The sequence below is a fragment of the Chroicocephalus ridibundus genome, chromosome 1, assembly GCF_963924245.1.
Source record: "Chroicocephalus ridibundus chromosome 1, bChrRid1.1, whole genome shotgun sequence".
Classification (NCBI taxonomy): domain Eukaryota; kingdom Metazoa; phylum Chordata; class Aves; order Charadriiformes; family Laridae; genus Chroicocephalus; species Chroicocephalus ridibundus.
Window position 1 is genome coordinate 158,927,688 of NC_086284.1, and position 23,003 is coordinate 158,950,690.

At 39.1% G+C, this 23,003-nt stretch overlaps 1 long non-coding RNA gene across 1 annotated transcript in view; it reads right to left on the reverse strand.

The window, feature by feature from the left end:
• LOC134510271 (uncharacterized) overlaps positions 1–13,461 on the reverse strand; it is a 29,783-nt gene extending 16,322 nt beyond the window's left edge. The window contains exon 1 of the long non-coding RNA XR_010069548.1: positions 13,326–13,461. This is a non-coding gene — a long non-coding RNA (uncharacterized LOC134510271). The remainder of the gene's footprint in view (positions 1–13,325) is intronic.
• Positions 13,462–23,003: the final 9,542 nt, after the last annotated feature.

Here is a 23,003-nt window from a genome sequence, read left to right on the forward strand (position 1 = left end):
GCATCACATGGGCACCTAAGCAGTATTCTTCTGACATTTCCAAAAGAAGCAATCTACATAAACGATCCCATATTCCTTATTCTCATAGGTCCTGACAATTAAAAACAGCACACACAAGGCCAAGCAGCTGAGAAATCAGAAACTGGCTAATACTTAAATGTTAAGAAAATCCCAGCTTTGCATTTTTTTGTCAATGCAGTCTCTGAAGTACATAGCTAGATTTTTCAGAGGCAGCGCTGTAGCAAGCTCCCAGGCTATTTTTTCAGGCCAAATGTTCTTTGAGCTATTTTAGGATTATTAGATTACCGAAGTGAGAAATTTCCTGACTTGGTGAGAGTGTAGCCTCACAATGTGCTCTTAACAAATAGGATCACCAAATTAAACACACCACTCATCTTATAGAAGGTTGCTGGAGCACTTCAGCCTAATGGAATTTGTCACTGTCGAAACAGCCTTCCACAACTAATGATTTAAGGCCTTTGTTGTACTCCTAAAAAGTCGAAGTTCTATATATTGCATCAGCTGTGGCTTCCTTGGAGTATATGGTCATGTCATTGTAAGTTTTGTCTTGGCCTATTCAAAATTTCATATTCACAAGGCAAAGACTACATCCGTGGGTTAACTAATCCCAGTGGATGACTAGGATGGGACTGTGACGCTGAAGACTTGTACCAGTGCATTTAAATTTAACAGCCTTTAGTTTTCCGGGTGACTAACAGAATAACCCTCCCTCATATAATTACTTCCTGTAATTTATTGTAATCACTCAGTGAATCTTTCCTCTCCCCCCTTTCCTTTAACCAATATTCATAATAAGAGCTGCTCATTAATTAGGTGCCCTCTTAAACTGTCATAGGCCACAGCATTTGGACGTGCTTTTGTATGAGTGCCAAGTCTCTTAAGAGCAACGGTTTCAAACTATTTGTGGGCATCATCCCACAGGGACAGGTGCAAGTCAATCCCTGGTAGGCAGCTCTGTAAATTTGCCTTATTTATTCTCCCCAATCTAGGAAATAACTCATGGCCATGAGTTAAGCAAGCATTCAAAATTTTGAGCCAAAGCATTTATCAACTGTCGGCCAGCTTCATTTTCTAAGGGTTTGCAAGGTCTGTTTGAATACTGCCTGGAGCATCCACATATTGGCAAGGAATCAGAATTAAAAATCAGTGCGTCTACTTTAGACAGCGTTTAGCAAAACTTTTTTCGATCTATAAACAGCACAGTGGTGAAGAAAACTATGTGCCTATATTGTCCGTTAGAAGGACAATCTCCAAAACATGAAGCAATTTGCAAAAGGAGGTAAACAGACATATCAGTAGAGACTGCTTTGGAGATACGGTGACGCCGTTCTCTCTGAAGAAGCCCAGTTAAAACAGCCTGTACTTCTATCGGCTTTTAAACATGACTGGTTTTGTTTCATTGCATGATTGTTCTATAACTGTATTTGCAATATATTCATAGTATTTAAATCAATACCGCAGTCTGGTGTATCAAGATAACAGGCATTGTCAAACAAGCTTTATGACAGCTAGACATACAAATCATATAAGCAGACACGTAGAGCAGCATTCCCATGGGAAAACAAACTCAGTATCAAGGTTGGCTAAAAGTTAATTAAAGTAAGATTTCTTTAATGTCATATTTTCAAGGCTAGACAATTTTTCAGAGGTGGAAAAGGAGTCAAATGGAAATTCTGCTTCAGTATATGAATTTGGCTTGTGTCAAAATTAACAATACTGATGGAAAATTTTCCTGAAAATCAAAGAACCCAGCATGTGAACACTGTATAACATTGCTTAGTGCTTTCCATGCAGAAGACTGGACCTGTATAATTGTTTGATTATGGCACCAAACTGGGTAGTGCAGCTGCTGCCGTCCTTGCTGCATAGATACATGCCTAGTGAGGCAAAAGAAAAGCAGACAGACATCCATCTTCTGCCATCATCGTTATCCCTCTGCAGGACTGACTGTAAAATGCATTCCCATTATTTCTAACTACCTTCAGTCTTGGAGCCAAATCATACTGACAGCCAGGTCATTTACAAGCACTGTATTAAAGTCACAGGTAAAAGAGTCTTGGTGGATGAGGGAAGGAGGAAACCCTAACCCCTTATCTTATTTTCCCTCTCAATTCTTTAGAAAGTTTCTCTTCATCACCTCTAGCTAATAAATTTAAAGCCCTCACAAACAGAAAGCAAACTTACGCCTAACTGTTGTAATTAGATCCATCAGGGTGGGCCCCGCTCCTGTCCTGAGCCCTACAGAGCCGCGTCCTCCTGCACAGATCTTGTTGCACGCTGGGAACTGAGTTGTTCTTAGGCTGTCTTTGCCCTCCCATCGCTAATTTCTAAGTGTTGGTCCCATACTTCCTCTGAGATACCTGAGCATCTCAGGTTTATTCTTTCACCTTCCACCTCCACTTCTTCTAAGTTTAAGACTACTTTTCCAATCGGATTAATTTGATTGAAACCCCCCCACACACACACTGGCAAAGAAAAATCCCCAAACTTGATTTATTTGGGAATTTTTATGTTTTGCTTTATTATGGTGTAAATTGAAGGAACTGCATTGTTGTTTTTTTCTTATACAATGCATTGACTTTATTTTCATACCACTGTAGGAGGATAATCTGAGATTGACCTGGTTTACTGTTGTTCTTACTTGAGTTGAAAAGCTTGTTCACCCTATTCAAAAAGCATAGCATCTATGCACAAGAAAAATATTCAATATTGTCACACTAAAATAAAAAATTCATTGAGTTTAGGAGGAAAACAGGGAACGGTCTTTCAGCAGATCACAGGGTGCTTTGTACTTGGCAAAACTGAAATTAGCAAGTGCTGCCTTTGTGCCTCCCTGTGCTGCACCTGTTGGGAAGATAAATAAAGGACAGCCCAGTTCTTTCCCCTCATACCTCCTAAATATATCACTTTGAGAGAGCTTTTAAAAAAAACACAACGTGCTGCAGTACCCTTCTGTTCCATGAAAAACTGGATGAGTTTCTTCATATTAGTTTCAGGGATCTACCAAACAAGATGGGAAGGTCTGTGGTTGCATAGCAAAAAAATAGCAGAGAGATCTGGGGAGACTTCAGTTATCAAAACGTTAGTAGCTGCCACACACATTAACGGTCCTTGGAAAATGTGTTGTACAACTTATTTCATGTTTCATGAGGGCACAACCAGAGGGTTCCTTGAACTGGAAAAGCAAACCAAGTTTGAAAAATAAATTATCTGGGGAAATTTCCCTTTGGATAGGGCCAAATGCTAGACTCATTACTTGGGGAAAATGCAGAGATTCCACTATGTTAGAGGTCCTCGTTTAATAGTTGCTCTAGAGTGAGGGAAAAAAGTTTGTTCTCACCCAGACACTAATGTTGCTTTGCACTAAATGTGAAAATCTGTAAAACAAAGGAGAAGGCAAATGGATAGAGTCACTAACTTCAGCTGCAGTTGAGTTTTTCTCAGTCCCACTGCAAACAGCTTTGTCTCTTGAGTCTGAGAAACAGCCCCTTCTCTTCCCATCCAGCCCTCTCTCTCTGCTCTCAGTCACAACGGAAGGCTCCAAAAAAGATTTCTCTTTTTCACTGCTGTTAGGAAACCAATACTTGAAGTAATTTTCCCATCATTCACTAGGGGAGTTCGATGCACTTTATGACCACTGGGAGATTTTATTCTTTTGCTTTGAAGAATCGTTGGTGTTTTAAGTAAGGGAAGAGAGGACTGATCTGACATGAATGTTCATATTAGTTCATCGAAAGTTTTGATAAGTTTGCAACCATACAAAGATCCTAACGGTCTTTGCAGCGCCACAGATCTCCGCGTTAGGAACCAGAAACCCAAATGGACAGGTGTGCAAGTGAACTAGGTGTCCCAGCTCCCACCGGAGTCATGGACAGCAGGTCATTATGGTCAGTAGAGCCCAGACTGCTGCTCAGTTGCCTAAACACAGGTGCCCACTGCCATACGAGATGCTCTAGGATACCCAGAATACCCATTCTGGACTGACAAGATATGACTCGGGACCTACGGGATATCTGCAACACCCTGGAGTAGCAGCTAGAAACCAGAAGGGTATGCTACAGCATCTGAATGTCGTTGATCACCTATGTTTAAGTAAATTAATTGAGCCATAAGCAGCTATTTTATGGTGAATAAGAATCTAAGTCTATTGATTATAATAGTAGCTTGGACTCCTAGCTCACACCATAGACACATTTATGCGTCTCCCTTTATTCTGAGAACCTTAACAATAAGGCTGCAGAGTTATTCTCTGTAATCTGTTCAATTAGTGTTTAAGGTTTTTCTGCAATGGGTAGTTTTATAAGAAGAAAGGAAGGAGTTCCACTCCAGCGTTATTTACATGTGATACTCAGGTCCTCTGCCTCAATAAATGAGGGATTACATTGGGTCCAGATTCCCCTGAGCAGAGGAGAGTGCAACCTTCTGTAATCTGCTGGGTGCACTGATAAAAATTAAAAAAAAAAAAAAAAAGTGCTACTGGCATTTTTTTGTTCTTTGGGAGATCCAGCTGGTTTTACTTGCCTTATTTTTTATAAGAAGGAGTCAATATATTTTACTTCATTGCTAAGCTGAGTGTTTAAGTCAACTCAAAATTAAATTTCTTTTTTACATCCATGAGAGGAAACAGAAAGTTGCATTCTGGTTCAAATCAGTGTTGATTCCTCTTCTTCCTTTCTACTCTAGCTTACTCTCCCTTCCTCCAATAGCTTTTTGTTGTTAGAGGAAATATTGGTTACACCAAGGACATTTGCAGCTATGAGTAACAAGTATTTTTGTGTTAAATAATAAAGCATTTCCAAATATTCTACTATATGTTCAACAAAACTCATAAATTTAGGCATCTCCATGAATTCCTATTTCTGGAATTTACTCTCCCTAATTTATCAGGTGTGGTTTTAGCTCCTAGGGGTCACTGAACTAGCAAGTGGTTCAGCCAAGATGAAGATGCTTGCCGAGGAGGGTGAATTAGAGTCAAAATCCAGTTCTGTGTCCAACAGGGTTACATGTCCTGGAAAGCCATTCTAGCAAGCATATTTTAGTGAAAGTTCCAGTCAATATTCACTGCTTCCTGAGGTGCTGTAGGGACAGGAAAAAAGTTACCAAGGATTCAAGAAATATAAAGATAGATTTCTGCTCAGAGACCTCTCAGAACACTAAAAATTTCAGCTTTCACAAAACCGAGTGGTTTCTCTCTGGCTTCCCTCCCCCATTACTCATGTCTGTGTTGCTAACAGCATCTCCACAGAGCAGTCACTGGGACCTGGCCAAAGCGATGTAGGATGTCTCACATCCACAGTGCTTAGAATTACCTCTTCTGAAGAAGACCAATCACACCCACAATCCTCTACTGCTTGGCCAAGTGTCTTTATGTGTATTTTCAGTTCAAAGTGCCAAAATAAACTGTGGTCTTTGCTGCAGTTAGCCGTGGTGGTGTTAGATGTCAAAATGCTGAGATGCTGCATGCCCTGCTCTCTGGTGGTGCTAGATGGGGGTTAATTTAGGACATTAGACCTCCTGGAGTAGTGTCAGAAGGTTATTGAACAGAAAGTCAAATATGTCACAGACTCAGAAAACTTCCAAAATTCAAAAAAAATCACCATCCTAAAAATTGCTCCATGGTCTGCCATGGAGTAAAGTTGTTTGTTCCAGGAAAGACCTTCAGGACTACAATAACCTGCAAGTCAGTCAGTGCACGTGACTTCCGTGCAGTGCAGAGGGTTGCAGTACCAGGACGTGGGAGCACGGCTGGGTGACTCATTCCACAGTTCAGAGCCCCACTATGTCCCATCTCCATGTTCCCGAAAGGGTACAGACACTTCAGCAAGAAGGGGGTCCTGCTGTATCTGGCGGCTATGAAACATGTTCAAGAGTCATTGCTCTCCCTTCCCCGGAGATTAGGAAATATTTCTTACATAATTTGCTATCCCCTGGTCCTATTACTAAATGAAAATAGCATGTGATCTACTTCTTAAGGGCAGTTGCCCTTATATGTGATGGCTCCAGCAAGTTATTTTGATCAGGTGATTATTACAAAAAGCTCCGTTCTAATTTAATTCTCCGTAGGATCAAATGGTGGTTTTAGTGAGCGTCTGAAAGCGTTGTTCAGTAGAACCATGATGTTTCCTGAGAGGGATCTGTATTAAAATACAGACTCGTTGCAACTTCGCAGGCTCAGAATACCTTCCTAATTTTGGTCATAAATGCCAAGAGTAGGTTGCAGTCATACACAGACACAGATGAAGATTCCCTTTTCATACAGATTTCTTTTTACAAATCTTAGCTCTGTGTGCATAAACATAAATTGCAGAGACATTTGCTTACTTCTTGTTATTGAACCAACTGGGTTGAATACATTAAGTAGGGTCAGAGCAAAAGCAACTCATAGAACTGCTCAAACAGTTACTCTTTTCTTAAATGGAAGCCATGCTTTCCTCAGCCAGCACGCAAACCCAGTCCAAAGCCTATTCCAAATCTCTCACAGCCCTGAAGATGTGATGAAATTAAACCAAATACAGAAGCACCTAAAACTGAAAGAGACACCAAATGAAAAACTTACTGTTTCAGTTGATGAGGTAGGTCTTACAATTCTCAAAATCTGAGCTGATTTAGCCAGTGTGGTAGGGTATTATTTTCTGACCGGAAATGAAACATTTCAAACCATTTGCACACCTGAATGTACACAGCATTGCATCTCTGTCCTTTTTCAACAGTTTTATTAGTTCCCAGTACCACTAAAGCATTGTTCCTAGTAAAAATTACAGAAAACGCTTATCCCTGGTGATGTGAGAATATCTGTGTCTAGAGATATCTAGGAACAGTCACACAAGAAATGCCACACAGATGGAGTAATTCACTGACTAATAGCTTCTGGGTCTCGTGCTGCGATATTCACATAGATAGAGATAAACATACACACACTGTAGCAAGTTGGGTATCTTCTGTTTTTATAAGAACATAGTATCTAGGCCAAAAACCTTATTTTAGACCCAAACAGGAGCCATAATACCAATGGAGGCTGTGGCTGCCACTCCTCCACAGATGCAGACTTCAGTGAAGGCACAGAGGGTCAGATGCCTGATGACATTTTTTCCATGGCATTCCCTCCAGCCTTACTAATCTTTCATCTAAGCTTTCCTTAGCCCTATTTTTAAAGGGGAAATCTGACCTCTGTCCTCTGCCCCTTTTTCTTTGCCCTTGTTTTGCATTTCCATGTTTTGCAATGAAGGTTTCTCTCTTACCCAACAACTTTTTTAGCTGAGGGAAAGTATATTCAGTGAGCTGTGACTGTCGCTCACAACAGCATCTCAAATGTATTTTGCTGTCATGCTTTGTAAGAGCTTTCTTTTATACATATCACTTACTGATTTACTGATGCAAACCCCCACAGTTTGTCTGCAAACATCCTGCTGTGGCGTTTTCCCTGAAGGCAAAGTTAAGTGATTCTTTTAAAGTGAAGGCTTATAATTGTCCCAGTTATCTTCATTGCTGCAGAGTGAGACTGAGAGATAGAAAATGCAACAGTATTAACACAGAGGGATGCGTGCCATTTCGTGTGCCTAACACCCACAAAAGGACATACATGACTTTCATGTACATAAATATTGCTGCACGACCCACCAAAGGTTTGCCTAGTCCCATAGGTTTCTGGGACTTTGGATCTCCTAAATTTTTACCTGCAGAAAAAGTCCTTTCTCTCCACATGTGCAAAATATTCCTAAAGGTTTTTCAATACAATGCTGTATTCCAGGCATCTGAGCAACAATAAATATTATATGCAAACAAGTTTACAAAGAAAGAGAAACCCCGAAGTCAGTATATAGAATTCCCATCAAACAAGTATGTTTCTGAGTTTTAGGGTAACTTCTGATTCTTTTTATGTTTGGTATCAGCAATACAGCAACTCTGATACAGAGCTTTCCTGCACTGCCAGTAATGTTTGGATTTTTTTAATTCTTCTCCAGACTTAATTACAAATCATCTTTGGTTGGCATGTACTGGAACATCAGCACTCATAAAAAGTAACAGCCCCTCAATTTTGTAGCCCATAAATACGAGTCCCCCCTTAGTAAACTAAGAATGGATGCCACTACCCTGTTTTTCATCTTGAGCGAGTTATTTTCCGCAAGCCTGATGACTGAAAGTTAGCATTGGGTAAAAAAATTCACGTTGACATAAGTAATAAACTATTAGTGACTAGCTATTTGAAATGATCTCCAATCACCTATGTGCCTGACAGCCCTGTGTCAGGATTCCTTGTTACAATCCCATTCTGTAAGACATTGTCTCTCAAGAGGAGGCAGAGCATTCAAGTGCAGATGACAGGAGAGTGCTCGTCTGAGGGAAGTCTGAGAAGACTCTTCCTTCTTGAAAAGATCACAGAGTATCAGATTATCTGTCACCCACTGTCAAATAGACTTGAAGCAAATGCTTTTCTTATTTGGTATTTGGACACAGTCATGACAGTGGTTAGACACAGTTGTAGTACATATTACTTTGACAAAGAGCTGATAACAAGCTGAGAGGTTCAGTCCTGGGGAAATCCCAACGCGTTCATGTTTGGTTTTGCCCTGACCCTCAGAGAAAAATTGACATTTCAAAAACTGTGGAATGGGGATACCAGAAGATTTTCCTATTAAATTGTTGAAATGTTTTATCCCGAAATTTGGTTACAATTAAACCTATCAGCACATTTCAAATGCTTCCTTGTAATTTGCTGCTGTGCCAGGTTGCATGAATTCCCATCATCGCAGCTTTATGCTGATGCCTTCATCTTCCCCTAAGAGTCAAGCTCTCTAAGTGGAAATGACTTCCCACTATCTGCACATACCCACACGGCTCTCAGGACTAACCTGAATGCACTGAACAACAGGAGACATAGTCCTTTGTGGAACTCACTCCAGTTACGCGGAGCATCGGGTCCATAACGCGATTTCCGTAAAACAACACTGCAATTGATTTCCTTGATTCTGAGTGAAATATTTCAGGACAGCTCAGCAAAACAACAGTGTTGTGATTTGGGCTGAGCAGCAGTGATGACATTTTTCTAAATTAGGAAAATGCTTCCTGAGCTGGTTTGGAAATTATCTGGACAATCTGAAAGGAAGTTCTTTACTGGTTAAGCACTCAACTCTTGAAATAACTGCCCTTTCAACTTTATTGCTGACTTTTATCCTATAATTAGAAGTGCAACTGTCATTGAAAATATATTGTTAAATTTGAGGCATAAATTACTGTTGTTCCTGAGCAGCAGTTCTTTGTTTTCTGAAGTTTTTAAACCAATAACTTGGTCCACTTCATTAAGTTGTGCAGCTTGCAGAAAGGAAGTTAGCATTACTCAGTGTACTGATATCACTGGTATCATATCATGATGTCTTTTTTCCTTTTTCCCTAGGGAATATCTTGAACTAAGTGAAAATATTTGCTTCCAGAGAAAAATTATTAACAAACTATTGCAAGGAAAGATAGGAAACTGAGAATAAAGGCTACCTATTCCATACTTTTTTACATGGGATCAAACTTTTCTGACGAGTTAATTAATTGATTTCAGTAAATCCATAACAAAGATTGATTAGATTTGGGTTATTTAAAACATGAATTTCACTTGGCTGGGCTCCGTGACATTTTGAAAGCTTGATTTCTCATTAGCACCTGCTGTCAAAAAATCATATTATTTTACAGGCAATTTAACACATTAAAAATGTGTTGCAACATTTGATGAATCTAAAGAAATCAAAAGTATGCTGCATTTATGTATTTTGTGTTTACACAGAAAAGACTGAATATTCATGCAGAAAAGTCTCCGGAACACTTGAGCTAACAAAACCTGGTTCTCTATGGCTGCGTGTCTTTTGTCCCTGCAAATACTAAAATACAGATCACTGAATTTTGACCTATGAGCCAGATCACTAACTTTTCACCTGAAGACAGGCATCAGACCCGCTCTGACTCCTCCCTGCTCTCTGGAAATCACAGTCATACCTGAGGCTGGGAACCCGAGACAGCACATGGGGGACACGGGCAGTACTGTTAGCCACCAGCGCCCCTTACGGGTCATTAGCAAATATCATAGAGACCATCAGGTTTAGATGGATAGTGAGAGTTGGTTCCCAGACCTTAATGGAACCTTTTTCACATACACTATAAAAAAGGCAGAGTGAATACTCGTGGCTGAACTACAGTATAGTGGGAGTGACTCTGCAGAGCTTCCACCACCCCTACACCCCTTTTTTTTGATACAGCATGAGACAGAAATCTGTGCTAACTGGAGGGGTAAATCTATGTGGTTGAGAAGTCCAGATCACATATTTCAGGACTGTTTTATTGTTGGTTTTACGAAGTACAGATAGGAACGCTGCTTCTATCCTTTATGCATAAGCACCTATCTGTTTGGTGATGTTTCCACAGCCAGTTTTCCCCTTCCTCAGTTTAACTGGAGCCAGAAACATGTAGTACATCATGTGAAGCAACATTAAAGAATGGCTCAGATGAGTGAGAACAGGTAGGTGAGGAATACAGACTTTCAGGAGAAGGGAATATTTTCAGACTTACATTAAATTGGTGGTATATAAACTGAGATGGTGCCATAATACAGAAAACTTTGAGACTCGCTATCATTGAGCTGCCATTTGTAAGAAGCAGCTGACTTTGGGTGGAATTTCCACAGTTTTTTCACTATGCAAATATTATGGAGAAAATGCCTACTAACAATTTTTTCAGTGATATTTGGGCTGCTCGCGTACATCTCATTCTATAACAAGCTTTGTAATGATAGTTCAAAATAAAATGTTTTTATTTCCAAAGGTGGAAATAAAACCTCACGCATCAAGATGTGGAATAAAAGACAAATCAATATAGCCACAAATAGACTCAGGCCTGGAGAATTTTTCAATGGCTTTGCAGATACAGCTGTGCTGCCAAAGCCTTCTCATAAAGGTACGGTTATGACGGCAAACTGAATTACCTCATCAGCACAAGTCACTTTGGTAAACACCATAACACATTTCAGCAAAATCCTTTTGCCATATAAATGGTGTAACCAGTAAAACCTAATCTAAAAGATTTTGCAGGATTAAAGGCATCAGAAAAATTCAGTCTTGGAAGTTAAAAAATAATTTTTTTAAATGATGGAATAAGTTAGAAAAATGCAATTGTGAAAAGCTCAATGGAAAAAACATTTAGTCAAAAAATTTCAACTAAGTGTGGCCCTCAAATTGTAGTCCACTACTAGTCTGTGATCTGTGAGATACAAGCATGCATACTCTTTTCTCTTAGATGTACAAGTGCTCAGGAACTAACTTTTACGGATTACTTTCTTTGATGTAAAGTAAGAGAAGAATGATACAATGAAAATACAAATGGAATTTAATTACTCTATGTTGGTGCCTTGTGGGCTGAGTACGTTAAAAAAAAAGTTTGAGAATGCATGGGAACTTGATAACTAGACTAAAGCCACCAACTTTAGCTTTACTTATCTATTTTAAATACTGTGAACGCTTGGCAGCCTTCTAGTTCCCAGTTACAGTACATACGCAACGTCAAGACTGCCAAGGAACTCTTGCACCATCTGATAAGGGTGCTGACTGATGATGGCTGCTTCCTACCTACCAGAAATTAAATATGGGGGGGGGGTGTTAATGCATGGGTGACATAGTCCTTTACCGGACCATCTACTTGCACAAACTCAGGAGAATACAGGTACATAAACACACATTTTATTAAAGAAATTACTTTTGTTCAAGGTTGTGGTTACAGTGTTTTTTAGAGATTAATTCCTATATGAAAGCAAAGTTCTCATAAGAAATGAGAAAGATGTGGGAAGCTTACACGTGATCAAATTTGATTTAATAGCAACATTTTAGGAAAATGTGAAGTGAAAGGAAAACAAACACTAAACAAGCAATGGTTGCTTTATATACTTCCATAATTATGGATGGCAATGAAAACAAAATCTGGAGTCACCAATTACACTGCAGCTCCTCAAGTGGATCCATAAACCATTCTTTGGTGTCTAATCGACTCCACAGAATTCAATATTGCTAGAATTTTGTTCTAACTGTTTGTTCAGTTTTTTAGTCCTTAAGTCAGGGAACATTCTGAATTTATCATATGATGGTTTGATCAGACCCTGCGGCTCCTAAAATCCTTTTTACTAGGAATTATTTAGAGCACCACTGCTTATTCACTTCAGCCCCTTAGAAAGACTTTTGTTCTCAGGACCTAGGACTGACATTTGTTTGGAATAGTTTCTCCAGTGTTATTTTAAATGTAACACAGAAAATGAAATGCCCATGGATATTCATAAAAGTGGTAATGATTTCAGCTGGTATTATAGTTTCCTGGTTCCACTGAGGTTGGGAACTGTCTGCAGAAGTTGCACATAAATCAGATTATCTCTCAGTGGAGAACTGAGACTCATGAGGGGGCAGGCAGACCTTGTCCACATGACTGAGCTCAGGTTTTGCAAAATGCTGAGCATTCCACTCTTTATTGATAAAAATAGTATTTGCTTCAATTTAAGTCCAACCGAATGCATTAAGAGAGATTTTATTGATTACAAATGACTTTGAATCAAGCCCTCTGTCTTCCACCTCACTTAATCTAGGGTCTGCTAACTGTATTGTTTCCCAATTAAATGCCCATCATGCTCTGGTAATCTCTATAGTTTGTTGAGCAAGTTCCTGTCTTCCAAAAGATGAGGTTATGGCTTTTAATCGTATCACTGATGCCACTGTGACTCTGTACTGGCTTGAGTGAAGCAACCCATAAGAAATGGTCAAACCATTTTGAGCCATTTCTCTTCTTCAGAGCACTTTTTTTGCAGGGAATGTAAGTAACACTGAAAGGAAGAAGCTCTACTGCTTTTCTCTGCTGATGATCTGGACATGAGGTCTGTCAAGCAACTGTTCCACATCCGTAGTCCTTCTCTGCTCACCTATTTCAGTGGAGCATCTACCCCAGGAGAAAGCCATGTGCCACAATGGCAGTCCTTGTGTCTTATAAGGGCTGCGCACAGGGGACAATCCCTACACACTGCAACTGCACAAGGGCTGGGGTGAGCCATGCTGTCTCCTCAAAAAAGCATTTTGTCTATTTTTGTCTGACTAGCAGAGTCAGCACTTTAGGAATGCCTACGTAATAGTTATATTTGTCTGATCCCTTAAGGCTATGTCCACAAGCTTAATCCACCTACTTAAATTTGACACAAGTTGACAGGTCTTTGTGACAAAAAGCATTGACCATTCTCGTGCTCTTTGACATATGAAAGTCACTTTAATATGCTGATGTTACACAGACAGATATCATACCTGTATCCATGATGATGCAGCTATACTCCTGGTTTCCCTTTCAGGTAAATGGGAGTCAGCCCTCTGGTCAGATTGGGTGAGATCCTGTATCCCTTGGCTGTTCAGACCAGAGTCTTTGCTGGGTCGTAACCAATCCGTACCTAACTGCAGGGAGAAATTAGTGTAGGAGAGTTTCCTCCTCCCTCTTGTGAATGTTCCAGCCTGGTGATGGTGAAATGCTATCTTTAGACTTTGTGCAAGCCCTGATTTAATGCTCAAGGTCATTTCCTTCACCTAAGGAAAAAAAACCAAACCCTCCACTACTCATTTTCCGATATCACTGAGAGTTCCTAAGCCTACACAAAACAAATCTGGTCATGAGTACAGAGTCGCAAGATGATAAGTGTTATCCAGCCAGTCCTCTTTCCCAGTATGCTTGCTGATAACTTGGAGCTCTCAAATGGTCTGAAATACAAGACTCCAGAATACCTTGCTACCAGCACAGTAGTGGAGTAGAACCTGGAGACTGTTTTAGAACTGTCAGCATGCCTCGTTATGTTTACACTCCGATGTGAAAAGTAATATATATGATGTCAGGGAGTTTCTATGCTTGTTGCTGTCACAGAAGCCAGTGGAAGTGGGAATTTAGAGCCCTTGAAAACTAGCCACCACACATAAGCACCCTGCCAGTTGCCTGCCAAAGCTTCTTGTGGTTATTGCAGGTCGGATGTCAGTGCAGCCAGACCTAAAATGGAATTGAAATTTTAAATAATGATAGTCCCAATTTAACATGGTTCTTAAGCATAACTTTAGCTTATGGGTAACCTCATGGAATTTTTGAAAGCTTACTTATCTATATGCATAGCAAGAGACCTTAAGTCTTAATTTATCTGAAAAACTGAACATAGTAAATGTGGAACAGCGATGGAAAATTGTTGGTAATGGGTCAAGTTGCATCTCCTGCTGATTTTCAAGAGTGTATGTATGCATGTATAATTATAAATCACAAGTAAAAATGTCTTGGCTCTGAGTGCTCATATCCTATGTCAAACTGAATCCTGAATGCATCTCATGACATGGCTGAGGCATGAAAGCATTTCTGGAGATGTTATCTAAGTGACAGTTGTGCTTTCACTTTATTTGCTAACTTCACTTCTTAATATACTATCCTTTCTGAGCAGCCACGTAGAAAGGACTGCTAAGTTAATTCCTTTTCTTGCTGTAGAATTATATATAGCCAGCTGCTTTACAAGTTTCACAACCATTGAATAACCCAAGGTCTGTGTTTAGCACAACACAACCCACTGAAATGCAACATTCTTGGCTTCTTAAATAAAGAACTGCAGAGAAGAGACCATTCCCTTTTGTCTTAGGAACTGTGAGGCAGAAGTTAACTTTAATTGCTTAGTAGAAGGCCCAGTTGACATTATGGTATCAATCCAGTGGTAATTGGAGTTTCATCAGCCTCTTTCCACTGTAGCTCAAGAGGTTACAACCCAGTGAAGAACACTTCTTCTCCCAGGGGGCTGAGGCGTTCTTTCTGGAGGCAACACTTTCTCCACCGCCAGCCCCCCTGACAATGCCTCGATAGAGCACCATATTAGGCAATGGGGCTGTCGGGAATGGCATCTGGGGACTCCAGGGAGCATGTCTCCTAGGGAAGGAGCACAACCGTAAGCTGCTGGTTGAGCGCCCAGGGCCCTTTCCTGGCTGACAAGCCTGTTGCAGAGGTCAGCCAGAGAGGGCTATCATTCTTTGGGGAGGTGGAAACTACTCGGTGCTATTAATGGGTTTTTTCCTGGCTGTCCTCAGGAATGGAACTGTAAGCCAAGCATGACCATGAAAGGGGTCGCACATGGCCAAAAGATTATGTTGAAGTATCTCCCATGTCTCTGCCACCCCCAGTGCCTGGAACTCTCTGCCTTCCTTTTTTCCTCGCACACCATATTTCAGGTCTCTTCCCTGAGCTCAGTTCTTGCCTCAGTTTTCCTAGCAATAGCCCAAACAGCCTTGAATTACGGTTTAGGAAAGAAATCACTGACTTCTTGGTCTGGCTTCAGTCATCATCCCATCACAAAACTGTAGAAGAGCTGAGGCTGGAAAGGACCTCTGGAGATTGTCTAGTTCAACCTCCCCGTGAGGAACAGGGTCAACTAGAGTAGGTTGCCCATGACATTGCTCAGGTTTTGAATATCTCCTTGTACATCTACATTTATGAGATGAAGTTTAGACTTACGATCATAGCGTTTCAGGACTGCTCTGCACTGCAGATTTTTAGCTAACATCTGTGCCTACTGCTAGGTAAGAGAGAACTGGAAAGATGTGTGATTTCTGACCAACACTACTGTGTGATGAAGCTGTGAAATACCTTTCATAATAAAAGACAAACTCAAGGCAAATCCCTCAAAAGGCTCACAACCCTTTCATCTGAGCCTCGAAAGTGCTTAGTTTGGTGAGCTTTTCTTCATAAATTTGTGGCTCTTTCTGCTGAGCTGGTGAGATTTTTTGTTCGTAAGAGTACTCCCTGTATTAAATTTCAAAAAGACAAGTATACAGTCAATAATCTTCTGCTGTTACTTTTCCATGCAAGAAATAGACTTCCATGCCACAGAGATGTTATTTTATTCTCAGTGGAGGCAGTAAAAAATGTCATGGTAGTAAAGCGGATATGTTCCAAGATGTACTTTTTGTGATGTAATTTTCATATTTTCATATGAAAAATGTTCGTATTTTCCTAGTCCACAAAGGAAAACCTAGTATGTTAGTAATTATACCAGAAAGAAAAATCCTATGAAATTAAAGAAAGCTATTTTATTATTTTATTATTATTAACGCTATATTAGTATTGTCTGTGTATCCTGTATTATTTTTATCAGACTGTTTACTCTGTACAATGGGTGCTGTGACCAGAATGTACAGCACGGAGCTCTTTCCCTGTAGCGAGGGATCCTCTTTGGACTCTCTATAAAGATTTGCTATAGCATCCACATACGTGGCTGGAAGTTCCTAAACCGTATCAAATTCACACACTCAGCTTAAAATTATATTTGTACTAAAAGTATTCCTCCCTTTTAAACAGTAAATGGATTTATTAAGAATGAGAAGTATGTTTTAGTTATATTTAGACCTGAGTGCAAAGGAATAGCCTTACCAGCATTTCTGTGTGACAGAAATTGAAACTTTATTTCCTGAATATGACCTGAGGTGGGGTCACAAAGGTTAATACCCATAACATGACAAAGGTTAGTAAGAGTCATCTACAGTTACAGTTAAGGATTTCAACCTTTTAAATCTTTGCTTGTTGCAAGTAGTTGAACTATAAGCCCATGTGCTATCTCCAATAAATATTACTATTCTCAACCAGTCTAGAGTCCTAAGGCTTTTTTTCAGGTCAAAAATAAGCTTCCTTCAATATTTTAAAAATTAATTTTACCTAGTTAATTTGTTCTTATGTTTTTAGATCGGAGAACTTGTGATTGCAAAAGGATAACACTTAAATAGGATAAAAAGCCTGGTTTCTGTATCACACATCTGAAAGGGAAGTGATTTAGATAAAAAAACATGATTGAAAGAAAGAAAAAACAAACTTACTAAGTCCTATGCAGAGCAGCTAAGCTGATTTTTTTACTTCCTGCTTGCGCTGAACACTGAACTCTAGATCTAATGGTGTGGTGAAAAGGAGATAAAGGCCTCTGAATTCTCTGTGTGTGGTTCTCCTCAGTTAATGGATCCATTAGACTTCACAATTAAAATCATATCAGACATTATTCCAGTTGATGGAAAGTTTGCTTAAACATAGGATATCATGAGACAAAAGCATATCAACGTGTAAGTTATACATTTAAGCACAGGTCCAAGACCAATTGACTTAAACAAATCAAACCCAAACTTGAAATTCAGCTGTGATTCCATGATATTCCAGAACTGTCCTAAGCTGGAATTGCCAAAAGGTCCCGAAATGTACTGGAGTCCACCTATATAAATTAATATGAATACATGCAGGTAGATGACCTGCATGCTGGGATGAGACCTTATCGCTCTCTACAACTACCTGAAAGGAATTTGTGGCAAGGTGGAGGTTGGTCTCTTCTCCCAAGTAACAAGTCATAGGACAAGAGGAAATGGCCTCAAGTTGTGCTAGGGGAGGTTTAGACTGGATATTAGGAAAAATTTCTTCATGGAAAATGTTGTCAAGCATTGGACGAGGCTGCCCAGGGAAGTAGTTGAGTCACCATCCCTGGAGATATTTCAAAGATGTGTAGATGTGGTGCTTAGGGACATGGTTTACTTGTCAGTGTTGGGTTAACGGTTGGACTCCATCTTAAAGGTCCTTTCCAACCTAAATGATTCTAGGATTCTAGGATTCTATAAGTATTTTACCTCTCCAGACTAAACAAGTTCAGTACTTTCTCTTCACAGAACATAAGTTTTAGGCCTCTGACTGTGTGACTTTGAAGATGCCATGTGTTGCATGTGTGAAAGCAAAACAAAAATTGAGAACTGCATTAAAATATTAAATGAATCCAAACCGTGGCTGAATTCAACAAGCATATACCTATACCAAATGTGTGAAAAATATTTGCTTTTACTTGAAGCTCAGTATCTGTCTTCTTTCCTCATTTTTCAGAGACTGAAACTGAAAGTGCACCACCACCTCCAGGTTAGTGTAAAAAATGCTAATTTGCACTGTAACACTAACAACAGTTGCATGAGACTAGATATTGCATAGCCATAATATGATTTGTGTTCATTGCCCCTTTGAAAGTGAAAGGACAGTAAGAAAAGTAAGAAAGCCTGACCAAATAAGATATTCTCACTTCACTCTGTCTGAATGTTTATTTTTCAGACTCAATTTTTTTTTGTGAGGGACTTGTTGTTTGCATAATGATGCAAACATTCTTCAAAATACAAGAAAATGATGACTGCTTAACTTCTGTGGCTAAATTATGATGTCTCCTTGATGCTGAACAGCATCTAATTACCAAAATATTCCCTTTCATTTCTCCTCAAAGGTACACTGTGAGTAAAGTTGACAGAATCAAGCATGGGATTCATTTCACCTAATTTTAGCCATCTGAAGATTTGGTATCTTGTCTAAGTTGTTCAACAGCGCTCCTCCTATAACCAGTGGAGCAGATGATGGATGGGTCATGAGCATTTTCCTGGATAACCTATCTATCTAATGTGTCACTGGATGTCTATGTATAGGCAATTTCCCTGAGGAGTCTGGTTGTCTAGGTTAGAGTGGGCAAATAACTTCCAGGAAGCCAAAGTTACATGAAGTGAAACTCATTCATAAGGACTAGGGCTTCAGGTAAAGCCGAAGCTGTGTGCAAAACTGCTACATTTTCTTAGTCGGAGCTGGAAAGGTAGGCAAGCCTTTACCATGTGTGTTTGATTTGCATCGAGTAAACTGAGTTCTATTCTCAGATGCTGGTTAATACATATATATGCTATGTAAACAACAATACCAAACAGAATAAATACTCCGCAGGTGTTAAACTTGCATTTACTTACAGTCTTGCAAACTGGCATTTTATGAGACTGATTCAAGACATTTTTGTTTAAATGATACACTCTTTCATTAAAAAAGGACAAAGTCTGGAGGTAGCAATATCTTTTGCCACAAGGAGTTTCATGTTTAAATAACCCATATATTATTTTTATGTTAGCATGAACTCTTTCATAATGCATGTGTTTCTAAGGAAAGTTAATTGATATTTCATTCATGATGGTTGTATTTTACTCGCTCGTAAAATCTGTACATCTGATATTAAGGTAATTAATTTCAAAATATTCGGAGTCAGGTTCTTATGTGATATGCTTTGTACTTCAATTCGTGTTCCTCATCAATCTTAAATTTTAAATAGAACTGAAACGAGAAACTGCTTTTTGTAGACAGAAAGCAATAGCATCTTTAAAGCATTATATTAAAAACATCCATTAACATTTTCAAATAAATAACAACTTCTTTGTTTCTATTTAAGTACACAAGATTAAATACAGAATGACTCCTGTAACCCCCTTCCTTTTCCCCATACCTGTACTTCTTCCATGAAACAAGCAGGGTGTCAGTAGGCCTTTATGGTTAGGCACAGACCAAACTGGGATATTTCTAAGCTGCACATGCCAGTCATTTCTCTTAGCTTCCTTCTGCCCGGTGTCATCTTGGATTACCAAGTGCTATCACACAAAGAGGGAAGCTGATTGTTCAAGAATCCAGATGCCGTAATATATAAATAGTTTATTGGACAGAATCACCACCTTGAACTACACCAGGAAGTTTTGGGAAGCCATTGTAAGAGCTCCTTCTAGATCTCAGTCTCAAGCCATCAGTTGGTATACTTAGACCTGATGAGGTTTTCAAACAGTATTTAGTCATGCTACCACCTGCCAAGAACAGTGAATTCTCCTAATCCCATTTCCAAGTGGTAAAGTACTGTTACTGTAGCAAAATTCCCATTAAGAAGGAACAGGTTTGACCATTGATGGACAACCTGACAACTGGAGCTTGGAAACTTAGGGAATCCAGACAGAAGCACCTGAGACTCTGTCATGCTTCTGGAACATGGACTTATCTTCCAAATTTCAAGTTTTATTTTCATAGTTAGCATGGCTATGCACATGTGAACAAGAAATCAGGATAATCATACTATCGACTAGATCTTACAGACATTTTCTCCATGGCACAAAAGTTATCTTAGCTCCATCTTGACAATGCTAGTCCATTGATCTTTATCCAAACCCATGTTCTATCAGGCAGTTGACAGGTAAGTTTGCCACAGAAAGTCATTGTTCACAGGCAATAGAATACTGAGTATTTACACCTCAAAGACAGCACTATTCATACAATTTGACAAGTCTCTACGTGGCCTTGTATGCAAGTTGAATGAGATAGGAAACCAAAGAGAACAGGAATCCTATCAAACACTGAAACAGAGAAAGTACAGAAATTTTTATCTTCTTGAAAATACAGTCCAAGTTTTCTCACATGTATGAGGTCAAAGATAATTCACATTCATCTCCTTGTAGTACAGGACAAGATGGCAACTTTGGTCAAGAATGCTAAAACCAAATAGCCTAGGAAAGATTATTATCATAATGATGAAGGCGCTGATAAAGAATTAAGAACACCCTCAATACACTCTCTTTGTGGTGTACTTTGTCTTAAGGATAAACTGATGATTATGGTGATGGAGCTCTCGATACCATTAACATTTGGCAGTATCTCATGTCTGATCCTATTCCATTCAAATTAACAATGATATGTAACTCATAGTAAAGGCTTGAATAAATAAGCCCAAGAACAAGACTGACAATTGCTACTTGTGAAAAAAGAAGTATTTTTCTTCCACTGGGTACAGGAACATCAATCTTATACGACTCATTCAAAACATAGAAAATGCATCGATACACACAGAGTTGGAAAATGTTTTGTGGGATCACAACTGCCTATTACATATACAAGCATATCAATAATTGTTTAATTTTGGTTTTTCAATACTAGCAGAACCTAGCATATTGCTGTATTTTTTAATGCTGTGTAAGTTTTTCTTTTTACTTTAAGATCCTCTCAAAAATATACTTGTACTTCCTACACAGAACAAAAAACACCACAGGAGGATGGAACGGGAAAGGGTAAAGGTGAGTCTGCAATTATATTTTTAAAATGGGAGGTAAAGAGAACATTCCTAAATGCTGTTCTAATGCTGGATTGCTTGAGCTTTAATTCAGAATTTTGGTGCAAAATTTCAGAAGTGTGATGTGAAGCTTCCTGGATCCTTTTCCTGCATGACTTACCCAGCACAAGGAAATTATGATACCTAGGAGTATCTTCAAAAAATTCTGCAAACAAGACTGACACTTTAGCAACAATATTTATATAGACTGTTTAACTAATAGCTCAAATTTCAAGTGATTTGCATGAGCAGAAAGCCATGTTAATGTGAGCCCAGACGTTGACGCTGACCAAGCTTGCTAAAACACAGGTACTATGTACATTGGTGGATTTTAAATAAACTGGACAATCTCCTAATGTCATTCTAAGCTGTTTCTATTCTGCCATGGAAACTTGGTATCGCGTATTTTACCTTTCAGCAAAGTCCAATAGATTTTTTTTTGTCTGAAGAAATAAATCACACATTCGTCTTTCTGTCCTCATTGGGAGCCCAGCGGTCGAGCTCATTACAAGTTCTGAAAAACGTCTTTGAGGGCTGTCTGCTGTGAACAAACACATAACTGCTCCACTAGCAATGCGTGTAAAAAACAGCTCCATCTTTAATACAGATTTTTTGCTGCTGAGATTAGACTCCAGCTCTGTTGGCAATTCTTCTGGTTACAAAGACACATTTTGAGGGAACTGGGCCAAAATCTGCTCCTTTTTGTGCTCCCTGCCAAAGTAGAATTCAAACAGCTCATCAGCTTATTTCAAAATTAATAACCTGTTTTTTTTTCTTCGGTCTGATAGAAGGCTAAGCCGGATCAAAATATACTTACAAGTGATGCAATGCTTGCTTTTCATTTGTCACGGTTATGCTTTTTCATGGCAAATCAAGAAATGGCTTGCTTGAAAATGTGTTCTGGCTTTTGGTCCCTTCCAGACAAAATCTTGCCTTTTTGACAGACTGGATGCATACTTGATACTTACAGATTTATTTGGCAAAGGCATGCATGGCTATTTACCTCAGCAAATTCAAAATATAAACACTGAGAGTGTGTGATTCAAGTACCCTTTTGAAAATAAAAATTCTGCACCAGGATTCAGTGCATGTTATTTTGCCAGCTATCTTTGCATCAAGCAATTATTTTGACGCACAAAATTTCTTGTGAGTAATCAAATCTGTCATTTGGTAACGAAAACATAATTCAAGAATAATTTGCATGCCTAGTGATAGGAAAAATGATGAAGGTCTTGCCTCCAGCTATTCCAGCAATTAGTTCTGCTTGCTTTAATTTTGATATGAGAGAAATGTTTGTTCCTGAACTGAACATGAATGGTGTTTTCCCCACTGCTTACAAGTCTACATTTTACTGAATAAAAAAGAAAACATGGTAGGTATCTTAGCAAACACTTCTATTATCTTTTTATATATTATTGTGTTTCTGTTTTGAATTTAGTGAAGAACACGGGTATTTCTAAAGGGAAAAAATGCTTTCTTGGTGCTTACCCTGTCTAGGAGGATTTTGCTACCAAAAAAATTGTTTGAGATCCTAGTATGGGAAGTATTTCCAGTTTCAGTTCACAGTGGCAGCAGCCACCTCAGTAAGAATTCCAGTGAAAGTCTGAATACCAATATGCAGAAATAATGACCTTCCGCCATGCTCCAGTGAAACTGTCACTTCTTCAAAGCAATATAGATGTCATTGTCACACACTCGGTAGTATTTATTTTTTTTAATTAGGAATAGCATAATTGTTCCTACAAGCTTCTGTTTCATTGCAGAGTATAACCAAGTAAGGGAAAGTATATTTTCTAAGAGTGATTCCTTCACGTTTGTCTGCCAGAAGAAAGTCTTTATACTGATGAGCGTAATTCACAAAATTGGAAAAACTTTCATTTTTCCAATCTTTCCAAAATCTACACTACAAAATGAGTGTATGAGTACATGAGAAAATGAGGTCAGCAGGACTAGGGCAGTGATCATCCCCCTGTACTCAGCACTGGTGAGGCCCCACCTCAAGTACTGTGTCCAGTTTTGG